Raw genomic sequence first — 19,115 nt, 5'->3', positions numbered from 1 at the left:
AATGCTCATCATGAAACCCAAATCCTCCCCCCTCCCTTTACCCCAAGTAGCCCCTGCTTTCCCAGCCCCTGGTCTTCTCCCTGCCCCAAGCAGGCCTGAGCAAGACCAAAGCCCTCTATCCCCCACTCCACCTCCCTCCAAACCCCTGTCAACTACACCGCAGGAGGGCGTGCCCTCTCCCCAAGCAATCCGTGCCCCCTCACCCCCAGGACTTCTTCCTGCCCCAAGCAGGCCTGAGGAAGACCTAAGCCCTCCACCCCCCACTCCACCATCCCCTGAACCCCTGGCAACTACCTCACAGGAGGATGAGCCTACCCAAGTAGCAATGACCATAGAACAACCTCCTACACTTGTAGGGAGTGTGGGTGAAATTGGATATAAGAAAGTGAGCTTCAAGGTAATGTGCTCATACATTGATGGGATTACCAATAAAGCAAGTGAACTGTCAGAAAGGGTGCAAGAAGAAAACCCTGATGTAATAGGACTAACGGAAACAAAATTGTCAGGAGTCATAACAGATGCTGTGTTTCCAAAGGACTACTATATAGTAAGGAAAGAGAGGGAAGGGAGAGGAGGTGGAGGAGTGGCCCTGCTGATAAGGAAGGACTGGAGTTTTGATGAGATGGAAATTCCGGGCTGTGACGGATTCAGAGATTACATAACAGGAACAATAACAATGGGTGAACCTAAGATAATAGTGGCTGTCATTTACAACCCTCCCCGAAATGACAGAAGACCCAGACAGGAGTTTGATAGGAACAACATGGCAACCATTAATATAATAGAGAGAGCAGCTTCAGTTGCCTGCAGGAATGGCTCAAGACTCTTAATCATGGGTGATTTCAACCATGAAAAGATAGACTAGGAGAATGGGGACCCACATGGTGGTGCAGATACGTGGCGAGCTAAACTCTTGGAAGTGGCAACAAGGAATTTTCTGAGCCAGCATGTCAAGGAACCCACAAGAGTGAGAGGCAATGATGAACCAGCTAGACTCGACTTGATATTCACCCTGAATGAGTCAGAAATAAGGGAAGTCAAAGTTGAAGCCCCCATAGGAATGAGTGACCACAATGTACTGACCTTTGAGTACTTGGTGGAGGTAGGGATAACCTATCCAAGGATGGGAGTGGAGGGGAAAAGACTGAATTAACGAAGAGGAAAATATGACGAGATGAGGAACTTCCTCAGGGGAATACCATGGGAAACAGAACTTAGAGACAAGAATGTGCAGGTCATGATGGATTTTGTCACCCAAAAGTGTCAGGAAGCTGCAGACAGGTTTATCCCCATTCAAAAGGAGAAAAACGAAAAACAACAGAAAAACCCATGGTTCAACCAGGAATGTAAGATAGCGAAACAACTGAGTAAAAGAACAAGGAGAAACTACAGAAATAACAGAACACCAGAGAGCAGGGAGAGATTCCAGAGGGCCAGAAATGAGTACATCAGAGTGAGGAGGGAAGCAGAGAGACCGTTTGAAAATGACATCACGAGTAAAGCCAAGACCCAACCAAAGCTGCTCCACAGCCACATCAGGAGGAAAACAGCAGTGAAAGAACAAGTGATGAAGCTGCGGAAAGGGGAGAACAGATACACAGAGAATGACAAGGAGGTGTGTGAAGAACTCAACAAGAGATTCCAGGAGGTCTTCACAATAGAACAAGGAGAAGCCCCTGCACTAAACGAGGAGGCGGCAAACCAAGCAACCTTGGAGGAATTTGACCTCGCCAGTGATGGGGTCAAAAGGTGTCTGCTGGAGCTGGATGTGACAAAGGCTGTTGGGCCTGATAGAATCTCACCATGGATACTAAAGGAAGGTGCAGAAGCACTAAGTGTGCCACTCTCTATGGTGTATAACAGGTCACTGGAAACAGGAGACTTACCAGAAAGTTGGAAGACAGCTAACGTGGTCCCAATATACAAAAAGAGTGACAGGCAAGAGGCACTGAATTACAGGCCAGTTTCCTTAACTTGTATACCATGCAAGGTGATGGAGAAGATCGTGAGGAAAAGGCTCGTAGAGCATCTGGAGGGAAATAACTTTGTAACGCACCACCAACATGGGTTCAGAGATGGTAAATCGTGCCTCACAGGTTTAATAGAATTTTATGAAAAGGCAACGAAAATTAGGCAGGAAAGAGAAGGGTGGGCCGACTGCATTTTCCTGGATTGCCAAAAAGCCTTTGACACAGTTCCCATTAAAAGGCTGTTACAAAAGTTGGAGCAACAGGCAGGAGTAAAAGGAAAGGTGCTCCAGTGGATAAGGGAGTACTTAAGCAACAGGAAACAGCGAGTAACGGTGAGGGGGGAGACATCAGAGTGGCGAGATGTCACCAGCGGAGTCCCACAGGGCTCAGTACTTGGACCCATCCTGTTTCTAATATATGTGAACGATCTTCCAGAGGGTATAGACTCATTCCTCTCGATGTTTGCTGATGATGCAAAAATTATGAGAAGAATCAAGACGGATGAAGATAGACAGAGACTACAGGATGACCTGGATAAACTGGAGGAATGGTCTAGAAAATGGCTCTGGGGGTTGATATCACACCGAACCTGTCCCCAGAGGCCCACATCAAAAGAATATCATCAGCGGCATATGCTAGACTGGCCAACATAAGAACTGCCTTCAGAAACTTGTGTAAGGAATCTTTCAGAACCCTGTATACCACTTATGTAAGACCAATCCTGGAGTATGCAGCTCCAGCCTGGAGTCCATACCTAGCCTAGTTAAACACAAGACAAAGTTAGAGAAGATTCAGCGGTATGCCACCAGGCTCGTCCTGGAACTGAGAGGAATGAGCTACGAGGAAAGGCTAAAGGAGCTGAACCTCACATCCCTGGAAAACAGAAGAGTAAGGGGAGACATGATAACCACCTACAAAATTCTCAGGGGAATTGACAGGGTGGACAAAGACAAACTCTTCAGCACGTGTGGGACACGAACAAGGGGACACAGGTGGAAACTTAGTACCCAGATGAGCCACAGAGACGTTAGAAAGAATTTTTTCAATGTCAGAGTAGTTAATAAATGGAATGCACTAGGAAGTGATGTGGAGGAGGCTGACTCCATACACAGTTTCAAATGTAGATATGATAGAGCCCAGTAGGCTCAGGAATCTGTACACCAGTTGATTGACAGTTGAGAGGCGGGACTAAAGAGCCAAAGCTCAACCCCCGCAAGCACAATTAGGTGAGTACAATTAGGTGAGTACACCAGAATGGGAAACAGACCTCAGAGAGATTATTGTACAGGATATGATGGACTATGTCACCCAGAAGTGCCAGGAAGTTGTAGACAGGTTTGTCCCGGCTCAAAAAGAGAAAAATCGAAAGCAACAGAATGATCCATGGTTCAATCAGGAATGTATGGTGGCAAAGCAAAAGGAAAATGGAGAAACTACAGGAATAACAGAACACCAGAGAACAGGGAGATATACCAGAAGGCAAGAAATGAGTACCTCAGAGTGAGGAGAGAAGCAGAGAGACAGTTTGAGAATGACATAGCGAGTAAAGCTAAGCCCCAACCAAAACTGCTCCACAGCCACATCAGGAGGATAACAGCAGTGAAGGAACAAATGATGAAACTGAGAAAAGATGGATAACGGATAGACAGAGAATGACAAGGAAGTGTGAGAAGAACTCAACAAGAGATTCCAGCAGGTCTTCACAATAAAACAAGGAGAAGTCCCAGCACTAAATGAGGAGGGAAACTAAGCAACCTTGGAGAAATTTGACCTCACTAGTGATAAGGTCAAAAGGAATCTGTTCGAGTTGAATGTAACAATGGCTGTTGGGCCTGATGGAATCTTACCATAGATACTAAAAGAAGGTGCAGAGGCACTAAGTGTGCCACTCTCTATGGTGAATAACAGGTCACTGGAAACGAGACCTACTGGTATGCTGGAAGACAGCTAATGTAGTCCCAATATACTAAAAGGGTGACAGGCAAGATGCGCTGAACTACAGGACAGAGTGCCTAACTTGTATACCATGGTAGGTGAGGGAGATCTAAAGGAAAAGGCTCGTAGAACATCTGGAGAGAAATAACCTTGTATCACACCTCCAGCATGGGTTCAGAGATGCTAAATCATGCCTCACAGGTTTAATAGAATTCTATGACAAAGCAACACAAATTAGGCAAGAAAGAGACGGATGGGTAGACTGCATTTTCTTGGACCGTCGTAAAGCCTTTGACACAGTACTTCACAAAACGCTGTTACAAAAGTTGGAACCACAGGCAATTTTTTTCTTATTATTATTATTATTTTCTACCATAGACGTGGCCACATATTTACAATGCTAACCAGCATATATACATTTTATCCTGTAATCCATGGACAGGGTGAGAGGTCTGTTAAACATATAGTTTAGGGGTTTATTGAACAATCAACCACAGGTGATTCGGTGCCTTTAAAATGCTAAGCTAACCTACATACTTAAATACATAGATACACAGATTTACGTATGCCCTACATAAAATGTTCGATGTGTCTTTTACATAGTGTCATTAATGTGCATTTACAAAGGTGAAATGCAATTCTGATCAGCTTTCATATATACTTTATACACATACATATACAAACACACACACATACGTACATATACATATATACATACATGTATACACACACATGTATACACATACATTTGTCTCTTTTACTCTGAGAGGGTGAGAAAGCTGAAAGAGAAACTAGCGTGCAATTAAGCACTTAATCACTGAAGGTGATTGAGGTGCTTTTACAAGCTCAGGTTATATAATTACATCACATACATACATACATTGTATAAGTGATACATTACATGGTCAATCTAGGGTACAAGTCCAATATATCATCAAGTGTTCCAGTACTCATATAGTAATTACAGAGTTCAGCATACCTCAGCCCAGGAGGGCGAAAGTCAGTCAATATGGGACATTTTACAATATAATGTTCAAGAGAGTGCATGTTTTCTCTTTCACAAAGTTGACACATTGTGTACTCGACATTTGGGTTTTGAGAAAGCTGCCAGATACGTCTATATCCTAGACATATTCTGGCCACTATAACATCACATTGCCGAGTTCTTGTTCTATTAGTCTCATATGTGAATGTCTCCTCACGATATCTATCATAATATATAATGCTACAACTTTCAGGTCTTTGTGAATTTGTGAAGTCGGTGAGATCTTCATTAGATATTTGTTTAAGTATTCTCTTTGTCACTGCTAATGAAACACCCATATCAATTTCTACTATTGGTTTTCTACAGGCTGTCTTTGCAAGCATATCAACAGTGTCATGCCTTGAGATGCCAACATGTGATGGTATCCATAGGGATTTAATTTGAAATCTGTTTTCTTTAGCAGCTAAAACATTCATTCGAATATCACTGACTATTTTCTGGGTGTTACTACTGTGTGTGTTCAATGCCAGGAGTGCACTTTGAGAGTCACAGTATATAAGTCCACACTGCCTTTGTCCTTTAAAAATTCAGTGGCAAGGTATATGCCTGCAAGTTCGGTTTGAGTTGTACTTGCCCAGTCATATACGCGCTTCATTGCTGTATGTACGAGAGAAGATTGTTCAAATAAATTACATGCACATCCGGTACATCGTTCACCTACTTCTACAGCGCCGTCGGTATAGCACTGATACACACTGCTACCCATACCCTGAGTACTCTCAGTGATGCTTTTCAGTGTTAACTGTTATATGAGTGTAGAGTGCACATTATCTTTCTTGGGCGCATTTACAAATTTAACTGATAGATCCCAGTTATCCCATGGATGAATTAGTTGATTAATCATTGAGTTGGGTACATATTTAATATTTTGATGGAGTTGGCTACTTTGTAGAACCAAAATGCATAATCAGATTTCGTTCTTCTTCTATAGAACTCAGGTGAGTGTAGCATATTAAAAAGTTTAGCTTGAAACTTCATGTGTTGCCGAAATCTACTCAATGCCTTCACGCCGAAAACTGTGCTGATAGACAAAATTCTCTCACTTGTTGTAGGTAATTTTAACTCTCCTCTCATATTAACTATTCTCGTGAACTTTGGAGCCCCAAGGATGAGACGCATAGCTTCATTTTGCGAGGTTTCAAGAGATTTCAGCTCTTTGTCTGTATACAGTGTGAGATGTAAAGCATTGTAGTCAATCACAGAGCGTATAAATGATACATAAAACATTCTAGCAAGTCTCACGATAATTCCATGATTGACACCAACAAGGACCCGCAAGGGCTCAGAGTCTCCGCTTGAGAGAAGAAAGGTACTAGGGTCGTTAATGGGGACACCAAGGTATCTGTAAGACTCGCAGTTCTCAAGTGCTCGCCCATCTATATTATAATTGTCTGGTGGAATACCACATGGAATGAGGGCACGAGTTTTCTGTACAGAGATAAGGAGGCCACATTCCTCAGCTCTAGTAGCAAAAGCATCGAGCAGACCTTGCATTCTAGGCTCGGTGGCAGCCTGTAAACATATATTATCAGTATAACAAATGACAGTGTCTTCATTATTAGTTGGAAGATCTTTAATAAGTTTATGCATCAGAACGTTGAACAACAAGGGACTGAGGACCCCTCCTTGTGGAGTTCCCAATTCAAAGAGTTTGTTCTCTGTACTTTTAATACCATTAAACAAAACATATGCTGTTCGATTAGACAAATAAGCCTTTATCCATTTCAGTAATTTTCCTTGGATTTCTAGCTCAGCAAGCTGTTCCAGTATGATTTCTCTGTTTGCTGTATCAAAAGCTGCTGCTAGGTCGATGAAGACTGCTTGAGGGGAAGCGTCAATATGAGCGAAGTACTCAGCAAAACAGTGTTGTGTACTGAGCCCAGGCATAAATTAAAACAGTTGGGGTGACAGGTGCCCCTGTATACGATACATGAGTCGGTTAAGGACAATGCGTTCAAGCACTTTACAGACACACGATGTTAGAGATATTGATCTATAATTATCTGAGTGTGGTTTGGGGATGGGAACAATGACACTCTTTGTCCAAGCATCAGGTAATACTCCTTCACTTAAACTCGTTCTGTACAACACTAATAGTGGATTACCTAGTACGTGTGAAACTAATCTCAATAAACTGTAAGTAATACCGTCCTCTCCAGGAGCAGTTGATTTGCCCATCTTTAGTGCATGATTTAATTCCCATTCAGTTACATCATTAAGGTCCGACACGTCGATAGCTGTACAGGCAAGAGTACTGGTTCGTTGTCTGTTGGGGCATGAGTCATTAAGTTTTTGTTGTATGTTAATTGGAAGTGAGTCGTAGCTCGATGTTAGTGCCCATTGATCATGGTTCACCTTGATCAATGTTTGCTTGTTCTAGTGGGCTGTGCTGTAGTGTTTTGGTTGGGTTGCTTCTAGAGATTTTTCGTAACTTTTCCTAAACTTCAACAAGTGTTGTTTGCTAGTAGTAGTTTGCGGGGGAGGGGACGGACGTATCGTCGTCGTGTTCCATGAAAACACTGAAATAAACCGGGCTTTTTTTAGGATTACAACCCTGGATTACGGCCCACAGTGATCACCAAGTGCATAGTGACTCGTAGGAAAGTTGAATACATAAATTAACAATGGAACTTTGAGTTAAATACAGAATAAACTTGGGACCACGTGGTGAGCCAGTGCCACCAGGCTCATGTGTACAGGCAAAAGCGATATATATCAAATATAGCGAGCAGAGATACGTTGAACAGTGAAGTGGAACGTGTAACACAACACATAAATTAGTGGATAGTGTTAGAGAATTGTACATAGAAAAAGTATAAATGTAAAGTTGTAGCAGGAGGCATCACACTAGGCTGTTTACATCACAGCCATGAGGCCTACACAGTGTAGGGGACGTCCCGCAGGTAACAGTATACTCCCTCAGTGATAATATACTGGCAATATATATGGTAATACGGGAAAGTGGATCTAGGAACTAGTAATAGAGTAAGTGAATAGCATTGCAAGCCGGAAGAAAACAGAAATTCCCTTAGGATATTACAGGCAAATAATCAGTGTATAAATTAAGTAGCTGGCAAACGGTGGCATCCTGCCCCCGACCTGGGAGAAACAACGATAAGGCGATAAGTACCACTCCACAAAAACTTGAACAAATAAACATATGTAATATTATAAATATACTGTATACATATTATATATACATAAATATAATATTATAAATATATTCATATAATATTATAACACCACAAACCCAACATGGGGGAGTGTGGAGGCTGTTCTAAGCTACTTCGGAAGAATGTTGTAGGCATTGTATGTAACATTTGTAACATAAGATTTCACCTGAGTTGTACAGGATTACCTACACAATATGCAAACCGGGAAGGTAACTACTGGATCTGTCAAAGTGACAGACAGATGTGGGAAAACATCAAAACCTAAGGAATAACATTCCTGAAGTACACAGGCTACAATTCACACAAAAACTACCAGGAAATATATGCAGAGTATATAAAGACAGCAACGAACTCTGAGCACAACCCAGGGACTGAGAATTTAGAGAGTCAAAGTAGCAATGTAGAAGGACATAGTGTCGAGGTACACAAAAATGAAGGCAATATTGTAGAGCAAACTGGTGATATGAATAAGGAGAGAAAAATGAGACGAATGAGAACACAAATGAGATAGACGAAAGCAACAAGGAGAAAGATAAGGGCAATACCGAGAATGAATGCAGGAACGAGAAAGTTGGAACAAAAATCACAGAGGTAGCCAAGTCGTACACGGGTACAAACAAGAATAATACAATCACAGATGAAAATATTATTTGCAGGTATTATGCAAAAGGACAGTGCAGATATGGGCCCAGAGGCACGGAATGCTCATTCATGCACCCACGGAAATGTCGAAACTGGTTAGGGAAAGGCAGATGTCGTTTTGATACAGAGTGTAGATATTTTCACCCTAAGCTATGCAAACTCTCAGTTAATGAGAGGAAATGCTACTATCTTCATTGCCCTGATTTCCACGTCAGAGGTACACAGCGCTATATTAGAGAGGAAGTCCAATATAATAGCCCTGAAATTTTTTTAGAAGCAGGCAGAAACAGAGGGAGAAACAGACACGTGGCAGGAGTACGGATGGAGAGGGGGAAATGTTCAAGACTGGACTACAGTTCGTCATCAATTCCACACATACTACACCCCCCAACTACACAGAGACTACCCCACTCCCCAATATCACTTCCAAAACTGGACAAACCATTGCCACAACAACACACCCTGGGTCAGGGTAGAGAGGAGGGAGAACTACCAAAACCTTCCAGAAGTGACACACAATATGGACAATCATTCATATTTGCAAACATTCAAGGTTTAAAGCCAAAGGCAAGAAATAAAGTTAAGTTCATAAATGGCCTCCTATTAGAGTCAAACTCAATATTTGGGGCATTCACGGAAACATACTGTGACGGAGTTCCCCCCCTTATAATTCTCCCACGCCTGCAGTAAGAGTCATGTCTACTTTTCCCAAGCGTTCTCTACGTTGCAGGCTACAATTCGATATATGGGAGAGAGTGAAGTGTTCTCGGAGAGCCGAGAAATTTGTGAAATAGTAATATTTTGGCCTGTGGTTTAGGCCCTTTAGGGAGCCAAGATGGCGCTTACCTCCCTGATCTCCCGCCAAAACCGTGTGACGTCAGTGGCACCGGATTGGTCACCGACAGCAATGTGGCACCGGGAGCCAATGAAAACTTCCCGTAGCAAAAGTGACGTCACGAAGGAAGGGGGTCCGGCCGGCGAGCCGGGCTGGCGCCAGCTGTCAGACACGACACGTCATAGAGGTCGGACGTGCGACGAGTGGTCCTGTCAGTTGGACAGTCGTTTCCCGCTACCGTGGATTTACGTGTCACCTGAAGTCAGCCAGTACTCTGAGAAGTCTTCCCTAGTTCATGTGTTGAACCAGAAGAGGGAATTGACGGTTATTTGAGCAACAAGTGCTCCAGTCAGGTACTGTGCCAGTAGCAGTGAAGCCGTGCAGTGACGTATGTGGCGTCTATGGCAATTCACCAGTTCGTGACAGCGTAGTGGCAGACAGAGCCACTGGGTAGCTGAGGAAGAGAGGACTATTTGGGGAAACCGGACGACTGTAGCTGAGACGTAGGCGACGGCCGTTGCTGGGAGAAGACGACGGCCAGGAGACCGACTCCAACCTTCGAGAAGTCAGGAAGGAGGACGGACCTGCAGTGAGGAGGCACGGAGACGACGCGCTAAACGGTGGGACGACGAGAGGCTCTGGTAGGACACGACGACGTGTAGTGTGGGGGCGTTCCCGACACGAGGACCAGGAGCTACATCTCGACTCTCATCGGAGGATAGGGTGAAGTAGGTGTTTCTAGTTCCCTCCCCATTCCCCTTTAGTTAGCAATGTTATTTGGCTATATTTTCTAGCCTGAGGATTTTATATGTCGTGAGCAAGTCTCACCCATGTTACGATAAAGCACCAGTGTGCTAGACAGTACTATCAAGAGTACTTGAAATATTCATGTTGATTATTGGTGTGTACAGGCACCAGGAAGAAGTGATTAATTTACTGTGTTGTGTATATCTTTCTATAGATTTTGATATGAACATATAGTGGTAAATTATATATAATATTATGCCAGTATTTGAAAGTTAGGCTGTGCACCCAGAAATCATTTATTTTCCATGTATTGATATTTGATGTGACTACATTATATATGCTATGTTCATGCAGTGATAAGTCGTTTGTGAGTACAGTGAATTATTGAGTTATTGCCCACGAGAGAAAGTACTGAAACTCCAGTGTTAATATTTCATAATATATTGTTGGATGAATAACAGTGTAAGACCATTACAGTGAGTCATTATAGCATTAAGTGTAGAAAAGACTGTTTGAGCCTGAGTACAGTGTAACCAAGTGATACGTGCTATTGTAGCCAATATCGTGTGCGCGAGTTCAAAGTAATATTGGAGAACTTAAGGAAACAGCGCGCGTGAATCTGAAAACAAGCAAAGAGCTTCCGTGCGCGGGCCAGCGATCAGCTGTTCTTGACACTTGATGAGGAGGGGAGGTGTTGCCCCCATAGTGATCGCATAGTATCCGTGGGAACTTCCGGCCGCGTCGGGATCAGTTGACTTATTTGTTGTTGTTTGGCCTTTGTGACATCTTTCATACATTTTAAGTAAAATACAAAACTATCTTGGTGTTTATATCATTCCCTCCATTGATCTTGTGGCTATACTATACCTGTAAGCATAGAGTGATAACAATAAGTACCTGCCTGATTCCTGATCTTTGAGTGTGACCTTGCCAAGGCTACCACTAAATACACCAGTCCACTGATGGTGTTACTGGCCACCTAAAACACCAGTTGGCGACCTTGTGGGTAACCATAGAGCCCGATTGTTGGGGAGAGCACACGACTGTCAAGTGCACGAGTCGTGTTCTCACTCTTTCTTAATAAGAGGCCGTTAAGACTGATTGGGAGACTCTCCTGGCGTGCAGTGGCGCCGTGAGGATCGAGGGAAGACCCGCAGGGCTACGGTGAGTGACCTTGAGCATAACTATTGCTCACCCCAGACTAGAGAGAAGAGAGGTGAAACCCCAACAATACAAAAAATTACATGGATGGTGAAATCTGGATTCCAAATTATAATTTATATAGATGTGATAGAAAAACTAGGTCAAATGGAGGAGTAGGTCTGTATATTAAAGAGGACCTGGTATGCACAGAACTACTAAACACAACTAATGAGGTGGTAGAGGTACTTGGAATTAAGGTAGAGAAACTAAGCCTAATTATTATTCTAATATATAAACCGCCAGACACAACGGTTGAGGAATTCACAGAGCAGATGCACAAAATAGAGAACATACTTGATAACCTAGCAAACCCAGCTCCAGATATTATCTTCCTTGGAGATTTCAATTTACTGAGGCTAAGATGGAGAATGGCAAACACAAATATCACAACATGGAATGACCCGGGAAATAACCAACCACAGGTCAGAGAACTTTTGAGATTCTGTGACAAATTCTCGCTCAATCAACAGATTACAGAACCAACTAGAATGAAAACACACTAGACTTGTTATTCACAACCAATGATGAACTAATCAGAGACATCACAATCCCAGATACTTCATACTCAGACCATAAGCTCATTGAAGTGCGAACTATCATAAATAACGGTAGTAGGTCTAAGAGACCCAACAAGCGAGAAGGAATATTCAATCAATTCAATTTCAACAATAAGAGGATAGACTGGGAAAAAATAAATGTAGACCTTGCAACCATTCAATGGGAGACGGTCTTAAGCGACAAAACTCCAACACAGGGAATAGCTCAACTGAGAGCTGAAGCTTACAAGGTCTGCTTGAAGCACGTGCCTGTGAGGAGGGGCAGAAAGAGAACCACTCTAGAAAGAGAACGCAGACGACTGTACAGGAGAAGGAAAAAAAAATAACGGAAATGCTTACGCAGACACGACTATCACAAGCAAGGAAAACAAGCCTAAGCAGGGAGATCGAAGAAACATAACAAACGTTGAAGCGATCATACGAGTCTGAGGAAATGGAATTGGAACAGAAAGCTATGCACGAGATAAGGAAAAATCCGAAATATTTTTTCACATACGCAAAATCAAAATAAAAAACCTGGACCAGTATTGGACCATTAATTACAACTGAAGGTACGTACACAGAGGACAACAAAGAGATTAGTGAAATTCTAAGAAGCCAGTATGAGGCTATGTTTAGCACACCAATAAACAACATGAAAGTTGATGACCCAGACAGCTTCTTTATGAATGACATTCAAGCTGCAGATAATATAACGGATATTACCACAAACTCGGAAGACTTTGAAAAAGAAATTTACAATATGCCTATGTACTCAGCTCCTGGGCCTGACTCATGGAATTCAATATTCATAAAGAAATGTAAAGTACCAGTAGCTAGAGCACTCAGCGTATGGAGAAAGAGCCTGGATACAGGGGAGATACTAGCAGCACTTAAATCTGCAGATATAGCTTCGTTTCACAAGGGAGGAGTAAAGCATTGGCAAAAAATTATAGGCCAGTTGCACTAACATCACACATAATAAAAGTGTTTGAAAGAGTGATTAGGAATAAAATTTCTAGTTTTATGGAAAACAATGAATTGCACAACCCAGGACAACATGGATTTAGAGCGGGAAGATCCTGTCTGTCACAGTTACTCAACCACTATGACAAAATCACAGAAGCCGTAGAAGAAAAGCAAAATGCAGATGTATACACAGACTTTGCAAAGGCGTTCGACAAATGTGACCATGGGGTGATAGCTCACAAAATGAGGTCAATGGGAATAACTGAAAAAGTAGGACGCTGGATACTCAATTTCCGGTCGAATAGAGCACAAAGAGTAACAATCAATCAGATAAAATTGAGTCCAAGAGATGTTAAAAGTTCTGTACCTCAAGGTACAGTCCTTGCACCACTACTGTTCCTTATTCTCATATCTGATATAGACAAAAATACACGTCACAGCTTCGTGTCGTACTTTGCAGATGACACAATAATCAGCATGAAAATTACCTCTGCTGAAGACATTGAAAAACTACAAGCAGATGTCAACAAAGTTTTCGATTGGGCAGCAGAAAATAGCATGATGTTTAACAGTGATAAATTTCAGGTACTCAGGTACGGCAAAAATGAGGATCTGAAACATAATACAGGGGTACAAAACACAATCGAATCTTCCCATAGTAGAAAAACAGCATGCCAAGGATTTGGGAATAATGATGTCCGACGATCTAACGTTTAGGGAGCATAACCAAGCAAATATTGCGTCAGCCAGAAAAATGATAGGATAGATTACGAGAACTTTCAAATCCAGGGCTCCCATCACAATGGTTGTACTCTTCAAGTCACTTGTGTTGTCCCGTCTCGAGTACTGCTCAGTACTCACTTCCCCCTTCAGAGCAGGAGAGATTGCTGAATTAGAGGGAATACAGAGAACATATACGGCACACATAGACGAGATAAAACACCTAAATTATTGGCATCGTCTCAAAGCTCTCCAAATGTACTCTCTAGAAAGGAGACGAGAGAGATACCAAATAATATACACATGGAAAATACTGGAGAGTCAGGTCCCAAATCTACACAGTAAAATAACAACGTACTGGAGTGAACAATATGGAAGAAAATGCAAGATTGAACCAGTAAAGAGCAGAGGTGCCATAGGCGCAATCAGAGAGCACTGTATGAACATCAGTGCTATTCGAATGAATAGCATAGTCAATAGTCAGTGATATTCGAATGAATGTTTTAGCTGCTAAAGAAAACAGATTTCAAATTAAATCCCTATGGATACCATCACATGTTGGCATCTCAAGGCATGACACTGTTGATATGCTTGCAAAGACAGCCTGTAGAAAACCAATAGTAGAAATTGATATGGGTGTTTCATTAGCAGTGACAAAGAGAATACTAAAACAAATATCTAATGAAGATCTCACCGACTTCACAAATTCACAAAGACCTGAAAGTTGTAGCATTATATATTATGATAGATATCGTGAGGAGACATTCACATATGAGACTAATAGAACAAGAACTCGGCAATGTGATGTTATAGTGGCCAGAATATGTCTAGGATATAGACGTATCTGGCAGCTTTCTCAAAACCCAAATGTCGAGTACACAATGTGTCAACTTTGTGAAAGAGAAAACATGCACTCTCTTGAACATTATATTGTAAAATGTCCCATATTGACTGACTTTCGCCCTCCTGGGCTGAGGTATGCTGAACTCTGTAATTACTATATGAGTACTGGAACACTTGATGATATATTGGACTTGTACCCTAGATTGACCATGTAATGTATCACTTATACAATGTATGTATGTATGTGATGTAATTATATAACCTGAGCTTGTAAAAGCACCTCAATCACCTTCAGTGATTAAGTGCTTAATTGCACGCTAGTTTCTCTTTCAGCTTTCTCACCCTCTCAGAGTAAAAGAGACAAATGTATGTGTATACATGTGTGTGTATACATGTATGTATATATGTATATGTACGTATGTGTGTGTGTTTGTATATGTATGTGTATAAAGTATATATGAAAGCTGATCAGAATTGCATTTCACCTTTGTAAATGCAATTCTGATCAGCTTTCATATATACTTTATACACATACATATACAAACACACACACATACGTACATATACATATATACATACATGTATACACACACATGTATACACATACATTTGTCTCTTTTACTCTGAGAGGGTGAGAAAGCTGAAAGAGAAACTAGCGTGCAATTAAGCACTTAATCACTGAAGGTGATTGAGGTGCTTTTACAAGCTCAGGTTATATAATTACATCACATACATACATACATTGTATAAGTGATACATTACATGGTCAATCTAGGGTACAAGTCCAATATATCATCAAGTGTTCCAGTACTCATATAGTAATTACAGAGTTCAGCATACCTCAGCCCAGGAGGGCGAAAGTCAGTCAATATGGGACATTTTACAATATAATGTTCAAGAGAGTGCATGTTTTCTCTTTCACAAAGTTGACACATTGTGTACTCGACATTTGGGTTTTGAGAAAGCTGACAGATACGTCTATATCCTAGACATATTCTGGCCACTATAACATCACATTGCCGAGTTCTTGTTCTATTAGTCTCATATGTGAATGTCTCCTCACGATATCTATCATAATATATAATGCTACAACTTTCAGGTCTTTGTGAATTTGTGAAGTCGGTGAGATCTTCATTAGATATTTGTTTAAGTATTCTCTTTGTCACTGCTAATGAAACACCCATATCAATTTCTACTATTGGTTTTCTACAGGCTGTCTTTGCAAGCATATCAACAGTGTCATGCCTTGAGATGCCAACATGTGATGGTATCCATAGGGATTTAATTTGAAATCTGTTTTCTTTAGCAGCTAAAACATTCATTCGAATATCACTGACTATTTTCTGGGTGTTACTACTGTGTGTGTTCAATGCCAGGAGTGCACTTTGAGAGTCACAGTATATAAGTCCACACTGCCTTTGTCCTTTAAAAATTCAGTGGCAAGGTATATGCCTGCAAGTTCGGTTTGAGTTGTACTTGCCCAGTCATATACGCGCTTCATTGCTGTATGTACGAGAGAAGATTGTTCAAATAAATTACATGCACATCCGGTACATCGTTCACCTACTTCTACAGCGCCGTCGGTATAGCACTGATACACACTGCTACCCATACCCTGAGTACTCTCAGTGATGCTTTTCAGTGTTAACTGTTATATGAGTGTAGAGTGCACATTATCTTTCTTGGGCGCATTTACAAATTTAACTGATAGATCCCAGTTATCCCATGGATGAATTAGTTGATTAATCATTGAGTTGGGTACATATTTAATATTTTGATGGAGTTGGCTACTTTGTAGAACCAAAATGCATAATCAGATTTCGTTCTTCTTCTATAGAACTCAGGTGAGTGTAGCATATTAAAAAGTTTAGCTTGAAACTTCATGTGTTGCCGAAATCTACTCAATGCCTTCACGCCGAAAACTGTGCTGATAGACAAAATTCTCTCACTTATTGTAGGTAATTTTAACTCTCCTCTCATATTAACTATTCTCGTGAACTTTGGAGCCCCAAGGATGAGACGCATAGCTTCCTTTTGCGAGGTTTCAAGAGATTTCAGCTCTTTGTCTGTATACAGTGTGAGATGTAAAGCATTGTAGTCAATCACAGAGCGTATAAATGATACATAAAACATTCTAGCAAGTCTCACGATAATTCCATGATTGACACCAACAAGGACCCCGAAGGGCTCAGAGTCACCTCTTGAGAGAAGAAAGGTACCCAGGGTCATTAATGGGGACACCAAGGTATCTGTAAGACTCGCAGTTCTCAAGTGCTCGCCCATCTATATTATAATTGTCTGGTGGAATACCACATGGAATGAGGGCACGAGTTTTCTGTACAGAGATAAGGAGGCCACATTCCTCAGCTCTAGTAGCAAAAGCATCGAGCAGACCTTGCATTCTAGGCTCGGTGGCAGCCTGTAAACATATATTATCAGTATAACAAATGACAGTGTCTTCATTATTAGTTGGAAGATCTTTAATAAGTTTATGTATCAGAACGTTGAACGACAAGGGACTGAGGACCCCTCCTTGTGGAGTTCCCAATTCAAAGAGTTTGTTCTCTGTACTTTTAATACCATTAAACAAAACATATGCTGTTCGATTAGACAAATAAGCCTTTATCCATTTCAGTAATTTTCCTTGGATTTCTAGCTCAGCAAGCTGTTCCAGTATGATTTCTCTGTTTGCTGTATCAAAAGCTGCTGCTAGGTCGATGAAAACTGCTTGAGGGGAAGCGTCAATATGAGCGAAGTACTCAGCAAAACAGTGTTGTGTACTGAGCCCAGGCATAAATTAAAACAGTTGGGGTGACAGGTGCCCCTGTATACGATACATGAGTCGGTTAAGGACAATGCGTTCAAGCACTTTACAGACACACGATGTTAGAGATATTGATCTATAATTATCTGAGTGTGGTTTGGGGATGGGAACAATGACACTCTTTGTCCAAGCATCAGGTAATACTCCTTCACTTAAACTCGTTCTGTACAACACTAATAGTGGATTACCTGGTACGTGTGAAACTAATCTCAATAAACTGTAAGTAATACCGTCCTCTCCAGGAGCAGTTGATTTGCCCATCTTTAGTGCATGATTTAATTCCCATTCAGTTACATCATTAAGGTCCGACACGTCGATAGCTGTACAGGCAAGAGTACTGGTTCGTTGTCTGTTGGGGCATGAGTCATTAAGTTTTTGTTGTATGTTAATTGGAAGTGAGTCGTAGCTCGATGTTAGTGCCCATTGATCATGGTTCACCTTGATCAATGTTTGCTTGTTCTAGTGGGCTGTGCTGCAGTGTTTTGGTTGGGTTGCTTCTAGAGATTTTTCGTAACTTTTCCTAAACTTCAACAAGTGTTGTTTGCTAGTAGTAGTTTGCGGGGGAGGGGACGGACGTATCGTCGTCGTGTTCCATGAAAACACTGAAATAAACCGGGCTTTTTTTAGGATTACAACCCTGGATTACGGCCCACAGTGATCACCAAGTGCATAGTGACTCGTAGGAAAGTTGAATACATAAATTAACAATGGAACTTTGAGTTAAATACAGAATAAACTTGGGACCACGTGGTGAGCCAGTGCCACCAGGCTCATGTGTACAGGCAAAAGCGATATATATCAAATATAGCGAGCAGAGATACGTTGAACAGTGAAGTGGAACGTGTAACACAACACATAAATTAGTGGATAGTGTTAGAGAATTGTACATAGAAAAAGTATAAATGTAAAGTTGTAGCAGGAGGCATCACACTAGGCTGTTTACATCACAGCCATGAGGCCTACACAGTGTAGGGGACGTCCCGCAGGCAACAGTATACTCCCTCAGTGATAATTTACTGGCAATATATATGGTAATACGGGAAAGTGGATCTAGGAACTAGTAATAGAGTAAGTGAATAGCATTGCAAGCCGGAAGAAAACAGAAATTCCCTTAGGATATTACAGGCAAATAATCAGTGTATAAATTAAGTAGCTGGCAAACGGTGGCATCCTGCCCCCGACCTGGGAGAAACAACGATAAGGCGATAAGTACCACTCCACAAAAACTTGAACAAATAAACATATGTAATATTATAAATATACTGTATACATATTATATATACATAAATATAATATTATAAATATATTCATATAATATTATAACACCACAAACCCAACATGGGGGAGTGTGGAGGCTGTTCTAAGCTACTTCGGAAGAATGTTGTAGGCATTGTATGTAACATTTGTAACATAAGATTTCACCTGAGTTGTACAGGATTACCTACACAATATGCAAACCGGGAAGGTAACTACTGGATCTGTCAAAGTGACAGACAGATGTGGGAAAACATCAAAACCTAAGGAATAACATTCCTGAAGTACACAGGCTACAATTCACACAAAAACTACCAGGAAATATATGCAGAGTATATAAAGACAGCAACGAACTCTGAGCACAACCCAGGGACTGAGAATTTAGAGAGTCAAAGTAGCAATGTAGAAGGACATAGTGT

Source organism: Procambarus clarkii, unplaced genomic scaffold (genome assembly GCF_040958095.1).
Source record: "Procambarus clarkii isolate CNS0578487 unplaced genomic scaffold, FALCON_Pclarkii_2.0 HiC_scaffold_95, whole genome shotgun sequence".
Lineage (NCBI taxonomy): Eukaryota > Metazoa > Arthropoda > Malacostraca > Decapoda > Cambaridae > Procambarus > Procambarus clarkii.
Note: the sequence above shows the minus strand (reverse complement) of the source record.